We start from the raw sequence: 14,284 nt of genomic DNA on the forward strand, positions 1-14,284 counted from the left end.
TTTGCCAAGTGGGTTTTTGTTCGCTTGGTTTTTTTACTTGTAAACTCTGGAGACACAGCATGATAAATGCTTTAAAGTACTTGAATGAAAGATTCTATATCAATTCACAGCATTATTAGTCATTGAGATAGTGAGGTTTTGCGAAAGGGTATGACTTGCTTTTGAGTTCTGAAGAACACAAACAAGCAGTCTGTTTTCTTGAATTCCTTGGACTAATGCAAGTATACATTGATGCAAGAGGATCTTTCCTTGAACTGTCTTCTTGAAGTTGCCCAGATGTTAGTGAGGAGACTTTTCCTTAGTAAGTATATATTTCCCCTGTCTTAGTCGTTGTAGTGATTAGTTTAAAGAAATCATATAATCTTTTGTCTCATATGCAAATCTTGAGTCCGCTATGGGAGAAAATAGGGAAATGTTGTCTCAGATTGTACTCCTGGGGGCTAGAGTACAGCACAGCATGGCACTGATCTTGATAAGGGTATTGAGGTGCTACTTCAAGGTGCTATTTCAATACAAATAAATAAATAAAGTTTCTATAGCTATTAGTCTCTAATTTATACATTGGGAAAAACCAAATTATTGGCCTCAAGGAGTATTTGAAGATAAGGAGGTAAATAGTGTCCCTGGCTCAATATGGCTTGTGATATAAGGAGAATGGTTTGATTTTTTGAGCCAAATGCAATATATAACTTCTAGAAACCATGACTCTCGGAGCCAAAGAGAAAGACACCAGCATGACATCAGCCTTCTGCTGTCTGATCTTTTTTAGTGTTTAGTGAGTGATGGTTCAAGGCAAAAATGCATGCAGAATAACCGTTTGGCTAAGGAAATGAATATATTGCTACTGCCATAATATCCTATTACCTTGTGAGTGTGTCTGGACTGTATAAGAAGGGTTTGCTTAGTCTGTACATATTACAAATAAAATGTAAAAATGAAGTGCCAATTTCCTGATAGATTCTGTGATAACTTAAGACCAGTTTGAAGCCTGAGAACAGAGGGATAGTTTCTGTTAAATCAGTAGCAGCTGCAAATATATTTGCAGAAGAGTATGGTGCTTAGCCCTTAAGAGCTACAATCTTCCATGTCAGAGAAACACCGATTTAACTTTGCCGCTCAGCTGTACCCTCAGTTAATCAGGTGTAATTCCAAGTAAAGTCAGAATACAGAACAATGCCAGGGTTTTTCTGTGGGTCTCCAATCATGACCAGTCTTGCATAGCTTTTGCTGGATTCACACATATCATAAACCTACTTTAAATCAAGACTGGATGTCTTTCCAAAAGATATGCTGTAATTCAACCCACAAACTATTGGGCTCAATGCAGGGATTACTTGGTGAAATCCAGTGGTCTGTGTTAGGCAGGAAGTGAGACTAAATGACCTTAATGAGCATAACAATCTATGACTCTATTAATAAGAAGAATATGTATTGTGACAGACGCAGACCAGTGGGGTACAGCAGTCTGGTAGAGGGCAAATATACTGGTCACTGGATGAGTAGTTTTCTGTTCCCTGAGTGACCAGAGCAGGGGCTGCACTAGAGTAATCAGGAACCTGCTAGAACTAGTTAAGGCAGGCAGGCTAATTAGGACACCTGGAGCCAATTAAGAAGAAGCTTCTAGAATCAATTAAGGCAAGCTAATCAGGGCACCTGCGTTTTAAAAAGGAGCTCACCCCAGTTTGTGGTGGGACTGTGAGGAGCTGGGAGCAAAAGGCACAAGGAGCTGAGAGGGTGTGCTGCTGGAGGGCTGAGGAGCACAAGTGTTATCAGACATCAGGAGGAAGGTGTTTGGAGGAGGCCATGGGGAAGTAGCCCAGGGAGTTGTAGCTGTCATGCAGCTGTTACAGGAGGCACTATAGACAGCTGCACTCCACTGGGCCCTGGGCTGGAACCCAGGAGTTCCCCCCCAAACCTCCCAATTGACCTGGACTGTGGGTCCTCCCAGAGGGGAAGGTCTCTGGGCTGTTCCCCAACCCACATGGTAAATCTCTGGCAAGAAAATTTGCCAATAAGCGCAGGACCCACCAAGATAGAGGAGGAACGTTGTCACAGTATATATTTGTACAAATTAAAGGTGACAAGCTACCTTCCTGCAAACAAGTCTTAGGCTTGGTCTACACTACCCCCCTAATTCGAACTAAGGTACGCAACTTCAGCTACGTGAATAACGTAGCTGAAGTTCGAAGTACCTTAGTTCGAATTAGTTCGAACTTACCTTGGTCCACACTCGGCAGGCAGGCTCCCCCGTCGACTCCGCGGTACTCCTCTCGGCGAGCTGGAGTACCGCAGTCGACGGCGAGCACTTCCGGGTTCGACTTATCACGTCCAGACTAGACGCGATAAGTCGAACCCAGAAGTTCGATTTCCAGCCGTCGAACTACCGGGTAAGTGTAGCCAAGGCCTAAGAAATCTAAGAGGTCAAGTCATACCTTCCCTCCAGGGAACAGAATTTGAACCACTGCATGAGGAAAGGAGACATAGCCAGTAAAACCAGCAGTATCCATGGAGCCACAATCCAAGGGGATCCCCATAAATATCTGGAGAACAGGCACTCTCATCACATTCAGGGGCCCAGCAAACATGAAAAATAATGAAGGGATGGGAGGAGGAATTAGACAACTTAAAAACATGTAAAAAGTTCTAAAAGGCAGGTTCATCTGAATTTGTTTATTCATCTCTAGGCAGAAAATTTTGAAAAGTGACTTAGGAACCTAAGTCCCCTTTTCAAAAGTGATTTAGACACTTGGAGCCTAACTCTCATTGAAAGTGTGTCCCTTGCTCTATATAAGGAGAGTGCTTCCTAGTGGTAAAATTTCCCACTCTATCACAGGCTTGCTACGTGTTGATGGGCAATTCACTTATGCCCCCCTGTCTCCAGCTGGAGAAACCTTTGGCAATCCTTTGAAAAGGCACTATTATAAATTCAGAGTATCATTATTATTATTGTTTACTACTTTTTAAAGTCACAGTTCCTAGACAGAGAAAGACATGGCTCTATATAAGCCAGAAAAAGAGGCTAGAAATAAAACAGCAATAACAGGAATGTAGCTTGTGAACCACAGTCCCTGTGAAAGAAGGAAAGCTAGGCAGGTGCAAGCAGCTAAGGGAGGTGTCCAGGGGAACATGCTATTGCTATATGTGATTTTTGGGTAGCGGTTTTGTTTTGTAACAATTAGATCTATCACCCAGGTACCACTCTCAGGTGTGGCTGAGTGTGGCAGTGAAAAAGATCACACAAAGGGTCCTGATGACCACTGGGGAATGGAATGGTGCCACAGGCAGCAGACAAAAAGGAATAAACAGAAGCAATGAAAGCTCAAGGGTGCTTGCAGAGCTCAACAAGCACTACAATGCAGATGACACAGTGGTAATCATCAGGAAACCGCTTTGAGTGCCAGACATTAGCAGTGAACTGGCACACAGCAAGATGATGTCTGGGATGGCCAATTCATTTTTCCTGTGATGATAATCAGTCACCTGAGTGCGAGTGGCTGTAACTACTCATGCCAGGTTCCTCTTCCTCCATAGCTACTAACCATCAACATCTCTCTGTGATCCACTGTGCATCCATCATTCATCTTTCCCTATCTTGTCCTGCTCCTGTTGTCTCTACAGCTGCCCATCTGATTCCTGTGGCCAAACATGTCTCAAACACTCCAGGTATCTGGCCAGTAAAAGAGAACCACTGATTATTACTAGGGGGCAGAGAATGGCACATGGTCCAGGTTTGTGCAGAGAGGCCCATATCCCTCCCACTTTCCATTGAGTATGCCCTGTATTAATTGTAAGTTCCTTGGGGCAAGTCTGACCATTTTGTAGGTGTTTCTATAGTGCCTGGTACAATGGCTTCCTTGTCTATGATCTGACTACTTAGGTGCTACCACAATTAATAAATAAATAAAATGTGCACATAAATTCAATGCACATCAATTATGCACACCCAAAGCGCTCCTTACACATAGGGGGAATATATGGGCATCCTGTGATATATGCACTTTACTACCATTTTAATTGGATTTAGCATTGCTTACTCATTTCCCTGCTGCAGGCTACATCCCAGATATAACGATTGGGCCCGGGGGATATACAAGGGTGGAACATAAGATATATTTTTCCTTATATAGCAAGTGACAGCATACACCTTTATTGAAGAGAGTAATAAAAATCTACCAAACAAGTATAACCAGATACTATTTAATCATCTATTCAAGGATCTATGCAACTTTCCAGTAAAGCTAGGGCAAACTTAAGGCTAAAATCAAGTTTCAAATCAAAATGCAAATATTTCTCAAAAATGTTTCAAGAGGATTTGGTTTTATTGTAGCATGCTGATGTTTGTGTAAATGTAAGTACTAGTCTGCAGTTTTACACAGGCAATAAATCATACACTGCAATGTCAGTTCTGTGTGTCATATCACTACCCCCTGATTCAGTGACTGAGAAGATGAACAGATTTGGAAAACCCCCAGTAAGAACCAATGAACCTCTTCCTAAAGAAGGTGTCATTTCAGTAGGTAATACTGGCAACCTATCTTGTATAGATCATCATTACTGATCACCCCAGAATAGTACAAACGGAAAATGTGAAGAACAAATGAAAGCTTTAATAGGAAGAACCTTCCATTGACCTGAGTGACACAGTTCCAGTGACTTCAGCTTTAATAGGATGCTGTTGTTCAGAGAGGGAACAGTCAGATGGAAGATGAACATCTCCCAGATGGAATTAGAAGTATCTCAGGCCTATCGATTCTGGTTGTAACCTTTACTGTAAACAATCTACAGGGACCTCATCAACCACCTGTTCAGTGATATTTGCATTGAAATATGGAGCCAACGCAAATGAGAAAATGGCCACAGTTCCTTGCTAAAGCATCTGCTCCTCTCTACTCTTCTGGTTATCTATTTGTCAGGGAATCAGAGGTACACATTTTAGCGGAATGGATAATGTAATGGCAATAACCTGCTCACACAGCAAAAGACACAATGAATATGTTTGTCTTGATGTTGATGGTGATATTATATCATGCAATATTTCACTTTCTAATAATTGCTCAGTTTTATACTGAAAACAGGCTTGCCAAAACTGTCAAGAAAGGCATTTGTGCTTGGAGAATTATTGCTAGAAACATTTTTCAATTTTATTTTTGGGGCAATAAGCCTGCATTAAAGAACAAAGACAGTGGCCAAATTATTCCTCTTCCTTACCACCAGAAACACACAGCAACAGATCTAACTTTAGAACAGCTTGTTCAGTCATCACAATGATCTCTTTATTATTTTAAATACACCTCATTTGTTTAAGAGATAAAAATAGCTCTATTTGTTGTTTGTGGGCTTCAATAAACCACTGTCAAGATTTTTAACTGATGTAAGAGCTAAACGTAACACTACCTTTTTACAAGAAAGAACACTATCTCTAATATAGTCTTTGCTGTTTAATCACAGCAACCTTAATAGAAAACAGATACACTACCAACAATACCATTAGTCTTCCCGACCCTAACTTTGCCTGGGAAATATCAGTGCTAGTCAATAGACCTTCTATTCTCTCTTTCAGCATATGGAATAAAAATTACACTGTAGCCTGTGACCCACAGGTATAGAGAGAATGAAATGTGTTCTTCCCTTTTTTTATTATCGATAACAACAAAGGTGAAACATGAAACCATATATGTTTTCACAACAGTATTGCCAATTGCCACTGATTAAAAGTTTGACAAAGCCCTGCAGACATCGTCTGAGCTGCTACATGTCTGCAGTAAACATAACATCAGGATCAGGCAGTAATCCTAAAATAATCCCTCTAGTGCATTAAACTCTTCAGGTCAGATTCCCTCAGTTGCTTAGCATATGTCTCCTTTCATTATTATGGGTGCATATTTAAATAGAGTCCAGTCTTTTCTTCAATCTCCTCCCCCATCCAGGAAAACAAAAAGGTAATTTACAGTGGATTTATGTCTGCACAACAGATCAAATCATATGAAGAGCACAGCATTATTCTAGACCAAAATTAGGATCCCACATAACATATCATTGTGTTTTAGAGGGGCTGATTGCTGCTTAACATAATCATAAATAAATATTTTTTATTTTGCATATTTGTTTAAAGTTCAAAACTAAACTCAAGAAATGAAATATTATCTTTTGATTTGTGGTATTTGGCTGCTTTAAGACACTCATTTTATTTGTTTGAAATGGAAATGTCCATCTTTTTTTTAATTTCCCGAAACAGCAGAGAACACATTTAAGTTCAACTGTTGAGTAATCAGAGCACATCTCCTAGCTTTTGTGCAATTACCGATATGTAACGTTGGCCACATTAATGCAATTTACTCAGAAAAAAGAGTCACTAACCTGGCTTGATTTACATTCAGTAGAATAACAACTTTCTACAGTATATGTTTCAAAAGGTACTAATCAACTTTAGCTCAAAAGTGACTGAAGCTCCACAGTCCAAAAAATATGGATCAAGTTTACTGTAACCATCCCACAATGCTAATCAATTTTAAAAATTTAAATCATGGTTTGATTAAACCGATCACTTGTGCCATGCCCCCATGAAAGTGCATTACTTCCACAGCAACAATGGCAACTTTAAGAGAATCCAGTACCCATTATATACCAGAATAGTCTAGTCCAGGATTTAGGCCAAATTTCAAGATCATAGTCTATGAAAGGTTGCTCAATGAAATACAGCAACATTCCACTCAAGCAAGAAGACTTTTATAAATGTACATCACAACTTGTGAAGGAGAATGAGAAGGTAAAGGTAAGACTTTCCCCCAGAAAGCAACCAATTCATAATGAGAATTTATGTATGTCCCTGACAGATAAAAACTGCAGGTAAGCAAAGAGTTCTTGAAGACTTGTGTTTATACATTTATTCCCTTATTTGTTTATGAAATCAATAATCTTTGGTTTCTTTTCACCTTTCAGAATGGCAAGAGGGAGATTGCTGCAAAAATGAGTAACGGCCGAAAAACAGATGTAATCCCTAAGGCAAATTTTAAAGCACCTTGTAGGTAAGCATAAGTTGATGGTGATAACAAAACTGAGAGCACTTACAGCAAGAATGAGACTGGAATGTTGCCTCCACCATTCCACACACACTTTATCTCATGTGCTCACATATCAAGGTAATGGGCATGTAAAATTTAGATAGATTGTCTTGATCTCTATTTGTCTTTAATTATTTCTTTTTACTGGTAATTTGTGGAATCATATACTTTTCAGATCTTTTCATTAGTGTGTATGGCCTTAAAGAAACAAACAAAAACCCTAAAGGATTCTGGACATCTATCTAGTTTTGCTTTTCCAAAAAGGGATGATCCCCAGGCTTGCAGTTACCAATCATACAGTTCATGCAGTCTGCTGGTAATTGCTAGTTGCAAGTGGCAGTCTCTGAGCTCTACTGTGCCTGGATTTATGCCCAGAAAATTACCAAATTATACATCATCTATAATCTTAACAGTTTATGGAGAGGTTGATACAAGAAAAAATCCTACCCTCGAGAATTTTTTTGTGGAAAAAGGATCACTCATGACAACATGGCATATTTTTCATCCATAGCTTAATTTCACCTACTTTGGTAATATGAAAAAAGTCAATGAAAGGAGCCAATAGCTATATTAAATGATCCTACTTCCAGGATGCTCTTAAGACAAACGCTTATTGTCTGCTATACTGGACACAAGGTTAATTACTGTAATCTAATTTATTTTACGAAAATGTTATATGCAGATATCACCAATTAACCCCTAAATATAAAATCACAATTTCTTTAATTAATAGAACATGCACAATCACTCTCATTACCAAGAGACCAGTATCAAGAGGAAATGTGAAATTATCCCATGTGAAGGGATTTGAAAAGCAGGCACAAAACTGAGATACTGATGGTCAGACAAAGAGGTGGTAATTCAGGAAGAGCTCAGACATTGCACCAAAGAGGCACACTACATTTCTATGCAGGCATACATTCAGCACTGGTCTACACTACAAACTTATGTCAGGATAACTACCTCGCTCACGGGTATGGACCTAATCCCTGTAGACAGCACTATGTTGACGGGAGGACTTCTCTCGTTGACATAACTACCACCTCTCGGGAAGGCAGAGTATATCTATGTTGATGAGAAAAGCTCTTCTGTAGGCATAGGTAATGTCTTCACTAAGCACTACAGTGGCACAGCTGCACCGCTGCAGCCCTGTTAATATAGACATGCCCTCACCCATTTACTCTAGAGTACAAGCATCCATATGCATTCGTTCACACCTGTTTCTTGGGGGGTTAAGAATAGTGTAGAAAGGGAGTCAGAGTGACTCTGATAGCTTCCTAAAGTGCAAGTTACAAGAGTAATAATTCTGTTATTATGTACTTTACATCTTTGGAAAGGTTGAGGAAAAGATCCAGTCCAGTGCAGTGAGAGAAAAGGGGTCTACATGAACTGAAATGATGGGTTAGCTTCCTTGTCAACAGGGGAAACCTCTAATCCAGTCTCTGGATAACTAGTAGAACAAAGCAAAGTCATTCTCCTCTCCTGCAAGAAATATTCGCTGCCCTTTCAATAACCTATACATGGTCTTTGCAAAGGAAATAAAGAATGTCACATGGATGAGTCAGCAGTCTGTTTCCAGGTAGCATGCTAGGACAGGCTAAACTATTCAGCCCACCACCATAACAGTAAGACAAAAAGATTTCTATATCATTGATGGTTTCTACAGTTATTTTAGGAATGATTGACTGCACTCGTGTTCCAACAAACAATAATGAGATATACTGGAGAGGAAAAAACTTCAACGGCTCAGACACACAATTAAATCTGATGCTGAAAACATTATTACAAGTATTCTAGCTAATTTTGTAGAGTTAAAAAAATGCATACAGCACCAGACATCGGCACTCTGCCAAACTATGAAATTATACCCACCAACTCACTGCCAGGATAGGTCACTAACTTTAGGGATTGATGTACGTTTGGATCATATACAATTGTTTGGTTTGGCTGTAATTGAAAAGTAGATGACCGGAGAGTTTTCCTCCTCCCCAACCACAAGCTTCGCTCTTCGAAGGGGAGGGAGGGGTGCATGAAAAGAAAAATTCATGAACATTTGTGATCTCTCTAGCATGGCTGTGTATTTTCCTGGCTTGAATTAATACTTCATGAATTGCCCGAGAAAAGTATAATTCCTGTGTAGGAACAGGAACATTGTAGCTGCTGCTCTGTTGTTTCTCCCTCTGCACCTCGGCTGGTTATGTAATCTATATCAAGTATGGCAGAGAACGATTTCCTATGACTTTTGATGGGCCTCAATAACCTGGATGTTCAATTGGTCAGTTGCCAGTGTTTGTTGATCTACAGCCAAGACAAGAATCTCTGCCAGCAGAGAGAGAACAGATTTTTTTTAAAAGCACAAAAGGAATTAGATCAGATACTCAAATAGCTTTTTAATGAGACTGCAGCCTGTATGCGTGTACTGTGGTAACCTGAAAAGCCTGGAGAGATCTTTGCTGGCATGATGGTTTCATGTTCTTGCCATAGACTCAGTCCTCCAGCCCTTTCTCATGTGAATAAGACCATTGGCATCTATAGGAATACTCACATGAGTACGAGAGGAAGGACTGAGTCTTATGTTTTTGCATTACTTTAGAGCAATGATTCTTTGGCTTGCTAGAGAAATGCCAAATACCAGTTACAAATAAAGGACCTGGACCTGCTTCTGTTGAAATCAGTGGAAATTTTGACATTGACGTCCATGGGATTAAGCATCCACAACTCCCACTGGCTTCAGCAGAAGTCGTAGGTGCTCAGCAGGTCTGAGCATTTGGCTCATGGAATGGATGATTTTGCAATACCTCTTTCATAAATCCCGTCGGAATAACTACCTTCTCCTGGCCTTGTACAGCTTTATTGACCAATGTCCTGACTCCCATTCTCTCTGCTGAAATGAAGAAAGGCACATATTGCAGTTCAGCTGCCCATGAAATATAACAGAATTCTCCCTTCTAACCAGCCTTCAGAGTTTCTGATGTCCTGAACAACAGGATCAATATCACCTATGTGATGGTATATGGTTGCTCAGTTCAGAGGCTTTCAACTCTAAATGCAGCACAGCCAACACATTATTCACAAGAGTTTAAGATTCACACCAAAAGAGGTGTGTGTGTGCATATGTACAAATTCTAGGACACTAGGGTTACCATCCGTCTGTATTTCCCCGGACATGTCCGGCTTTTGCGTCTCTAAATAGCCGTCCGGGAGAAATTGGTAACAAGGTTAAAATGTCCGGGGAGGTTTTCTCCCTTGCCTCCCTCCCTCCCTTCCATGCAGAGTGTGGCTGCTGATTGGGCAGCTAGGCCGATTGACCCACTCCCATTGGCCTCCAGCAGCCAGAGCCCTCCCCTGCTCCCCCCTCCCTCTCTCTGTAGTCCTGTGTAACACACAAACCGACCCACGTGGAGCCAGAATGGTAAGAGAAGTCGGGGGGGGGGGGCAGTCAGGGAGCAGGGGAGTGTTGGATGGGTCCCCAGCCTCCACCTGCCATCCCCCCTCTGCGCATCCCCCCCTCCGTGGGTCCCCCCTCCCTGTCTGCCTCTCCCTTGTCTGCGTGTACTGCCAGAGCCAGCAGCAACTGCTGTCTGCTGCCCCCGGGTCCTAGTGCCCCCATCCACTAATGGGAAGACAGGCTGCCCTTACCCTGCCCTTCCACCCTAGCCCTGAGCCTCTCCAACACCCCAAACCCTCCAGCCCCAGCCCTCATCCCCACACACCCTAATCCACTGCTCCATCCCTGAGCCCCCTCCTGCATCATGAACCTGTCACCTCCAGACCCACAGCCCTCACCCCTGCATCCCCTCCTATCCCCAAACTCCCTCCCAATCCCCCTCCCCCTTCCCACACACCCCCTCCTGCCCTCAAACTTCCTCCCAAAGCCTGCACCCCCTCCCTTTGCACCGCCTCTCACCCCCAAACTCCATCCCAGAGCCTGCACCCCTCACCCCCTCCTGCACACCCACCCCCTGCCCCAGCCCAGAGCCTGCACCCAGCACCCAAACTCTATCCCAGAACCTGCACCCCTCCTGCACCCTAATCCCCAGCCCAGGACCTGCACTCCAGACCTCCTCCCCCCACCCAACCCCCCTCCCAGAGCCTTAGGCAGGTGGGGTGGGGGGTTCTGGGCACTACCAAAATTTCTATAACCCTGCCACCCATGCGAGTGGATAAGGGTCAGGGCAGTCAGGGGACAGGTAGGGTCCTGGGGGGGGGGCAGTTAGGGTAGGGGGTTCTCAGCAGGGGGCAGTCCGGGGACAAGAAGCAGGGGGGGTTGGGGTTCTGAGGGGAGCAGTCAGGGGGTGGGAAGTGGGAGGGAGTGGATGGGGCGGGGCTAGGGCGGGGCTTCCCCCCGCCCCTCCCCCCCAGTGTCCTCTTTTTTGTTTGTGGAAATATGGTAACCCTATAGGACACAGTATCCCCTATAGAACAGATTTTCAGAGGTCCTTTCTCTCAGATATGAGATTAAGATAGTGTGAAGGGCCAGCATTATTTTCTTTCCTGCAGTTTTTGTGTGTGTTCACCAGTTCTGTTAGAAAAAATATTTTTAATTAAAAACCTTATTGTCCAAATCTCTTGTTCTGGAAGTGTTGAGCATCTCTACTCCCGATCTCTACACTTTGCTCCTATCTCCTGACCGTCAGGAGTGACTTTTCATGGATATCCATCACAGAGCTGAATCAGTCAATGAAGCAGCTGCAGAATGACATAATACTCGTAAATAGTTGTGGAAAGCAAATTTTGAATTCATTTTTGAAAACATTCCCACCAGGAACTTGATTGTAAGAGTTAGGCTCATCCCAGAAAGACCACCACTTGGCCAATCACAGCTAAGCAACACAGCTAAAAGAATCATCCACAGAATAAATGAAATTGCATTTTGATGAATTATTTTGAATAACAAATACATTTTTAAAAACTTGAATCTACAAATAGAAAAAGGGTTGAAATTCACCCAGTACTTCATTATCACCTCTGCTTAGGACCTGAGTTCACCTGCAACCTCAGGATCCAAGCACTCTGCTCCTCATTCCAGCCCTAGAACTGAGCGTGTTTCCCTCAGCAAGCAAGTGCGCACCTTTCACTAAGGTTCTGGGCAAGCTACCTCCTCCCATAGAAGCTGAGTACAGCAACTTGAATGGAATCTGGAAGGATGAGCAAGGGTTGCAGGAGAGAAGTATTTGGAAAAGGCTCCAGGAAGTCAGAGTTTGCACACAGATAGGAAGACGAAGCTGCAAGTGGAGCAGCCATAAATTGCTTTAATAAACAGCCAGTTCAGTTTAATAAGAATGGAATCTTCTAAAGTAATTACTGAGTACATGAGGAAAACACTGAGCATAAACCCCAAAAGCTCCCCACAGTCTTCTGTCCATCACCAGAGCTAGATATAATGATGACTCCCTCACCTACAAAAGCTAAGGATGCTGCCTCCCTTACACTAGGCACTGAAAACCCCGCCACTTTATACCCACACACCTCTTGATGTTCCGAGCTCTTCCAACCTCTCCCAAGAGTTGATATATCCAAATTGTTTTGTCTGCCTATTTAGACTGCAAGTTCTGAGGGACGGAGACAGTCTCTTCCCCTGCCTTTCGGACACTGCCAAGTACGCTGTCAGTGCTTCAAATAACCAGGATGCTCTGGATGGCCAGAAAATGGTCTTATTTTATTTCACAATGCTGGAACGTACTTTTTTATTGTGTTTGTGTAAATCAGGACTGTAACATTCACTTAGTGGAAAACACTGGTAGGTTTTGCAGAAGAGGTGTGTTTTAAGGAGAGACTGCAATGGAAAGATGTGGTTAGCTTTTGTACTGGGGTGGGAGGGAGTTCTGTATAGGAAGCTGCCTTCACTTTTCTGGGAGCTGAGTGCGCTTCCTCCCCTCACCTCTTTCTTCCCCACAGAATGAAATTCACTGCCTGCTCCCTCATGGAACTGGGCAACTTTCCTCCCCTTCCCCTTGGAGTGGAATGTGCTGTTTCTCTCTCCCGGGAACAGCAGAGTAGTATGAGGCCCTCCTGCTACAGGAGAGAGGGGCAGTACCCCAGCAGCATTCTGCCTGACTGGATATGCAAATGGTGACAAAAATCTAATTTGTAACATTTTCCACTTCAGTTTCTTCAAGTCACAGTCTTTGTTTGATTGTTATGCATGTTTAGAAATGAACAGAATTAATCATATCAGAAAAAATGCTGGCCTAATATAAGCCGTATAGTGCAGCTTAAAAAATGCAAATATTTGCCAGTATTCTCCTTCTCTCTGGATTTTTTTTAAACAGGATTTATTATCACTTTTTTAAAAAAATACATAGAGCCATATTAAACCTTTCATTTCTAATATGCTGCTTTCAAGGTATTTCTAATGTAAACACAGACAAAAGGTATGTTCTCCTTTATGACAGGCCTGAAATAAAGCAGCCCTAATTAGAAAAACCAGATGCTACTTAAGAGTTAAGGCAGTGTGACTGCTGGGATAGGAAACCTATCCCCCCAGCTTATCCAACAACAGCCTCCCCCCTCCCTGGCTCATCCTCTCTCTTTGACTTTGGTGACCTATACATTAGAAATTTGATAACTGATTTGCTTCTAACCAACCGCACACCATTACCAATGTCCTAAAAGGCTTTAGTAACACTGTGCCAGCTGAAGGAAAGATTGCAGTATGAGGCCCTGTTCACACCAGTGCTTGTAACTGGGTTTGGAACCATTTTCACACATAAAGTAATTGTTGTAACCCAATTTGTGTCTACCATACATACAAATTACAAACCTTGTGCAACATCCCAGTGCCAGAATACTGCTGGGGATTAATCTGTGCCCTGGGATCAACCAGACTGCTTAATTGGAGAAAAATATAAATAAATAGCCTTGGCCACACCGGACCAAACCATCCAATTGTTATTTATATATCTCCCGAAAGTGTGGTAGAGGTCTACAAAGCATAAGAAAACAGGTTCCTGCCCTGTAAAGCTTACAATTCATATACACAGACAAAGAGGATAAGAGGTGAAATACAAGATTTTTTTTTCACTTAAGCATGTTGAAAGTGGTCCTCACTTGCAGTTCTGATGGTTTAAACCGGGCAGTTTTATTTAGTCATTTTGATTTTTAAATCGCCAGTTTTAACCCTGAGCCATGCCTCGCCACCCACGGCCAACACTCTGACAATTATATAAAACTACTGTTCCTCAGTCCTGTAACAAGGCCTTCAAAACCCTCAGTATGCACAT

The 14,284-nt window shown here is 42.3% G+C and overlaps 1 protein-coding gene across 6 annotated transcripts in view; it reads right to left on the reverse strand.

Annotated features, from left to right (window-relative positions):
* SEMA6A (semaphorin 6A) overlaps positions 1–14,284 on the reverse strand; it is a 135,007-nt gene that overhangs the window by 80,926 nt on the left and 39,797 nt on the right. The window lies entirely within an intron of this gene.

Source organism: Trachemys scripta, chromosome 6 (assembly GCF_013100865.1).
Source record: "Trachemys scripta elegans isolate TJP31775 chromosome 6, CAS_Tse_1.0, whole genome shotgun sequence".
In the NCBI taxonomy this organism is placed as follows: Eukaryota; Metazoa; Chordata; order Testudines; family Emydidae; genus Trachemys; species Trachemys scripta.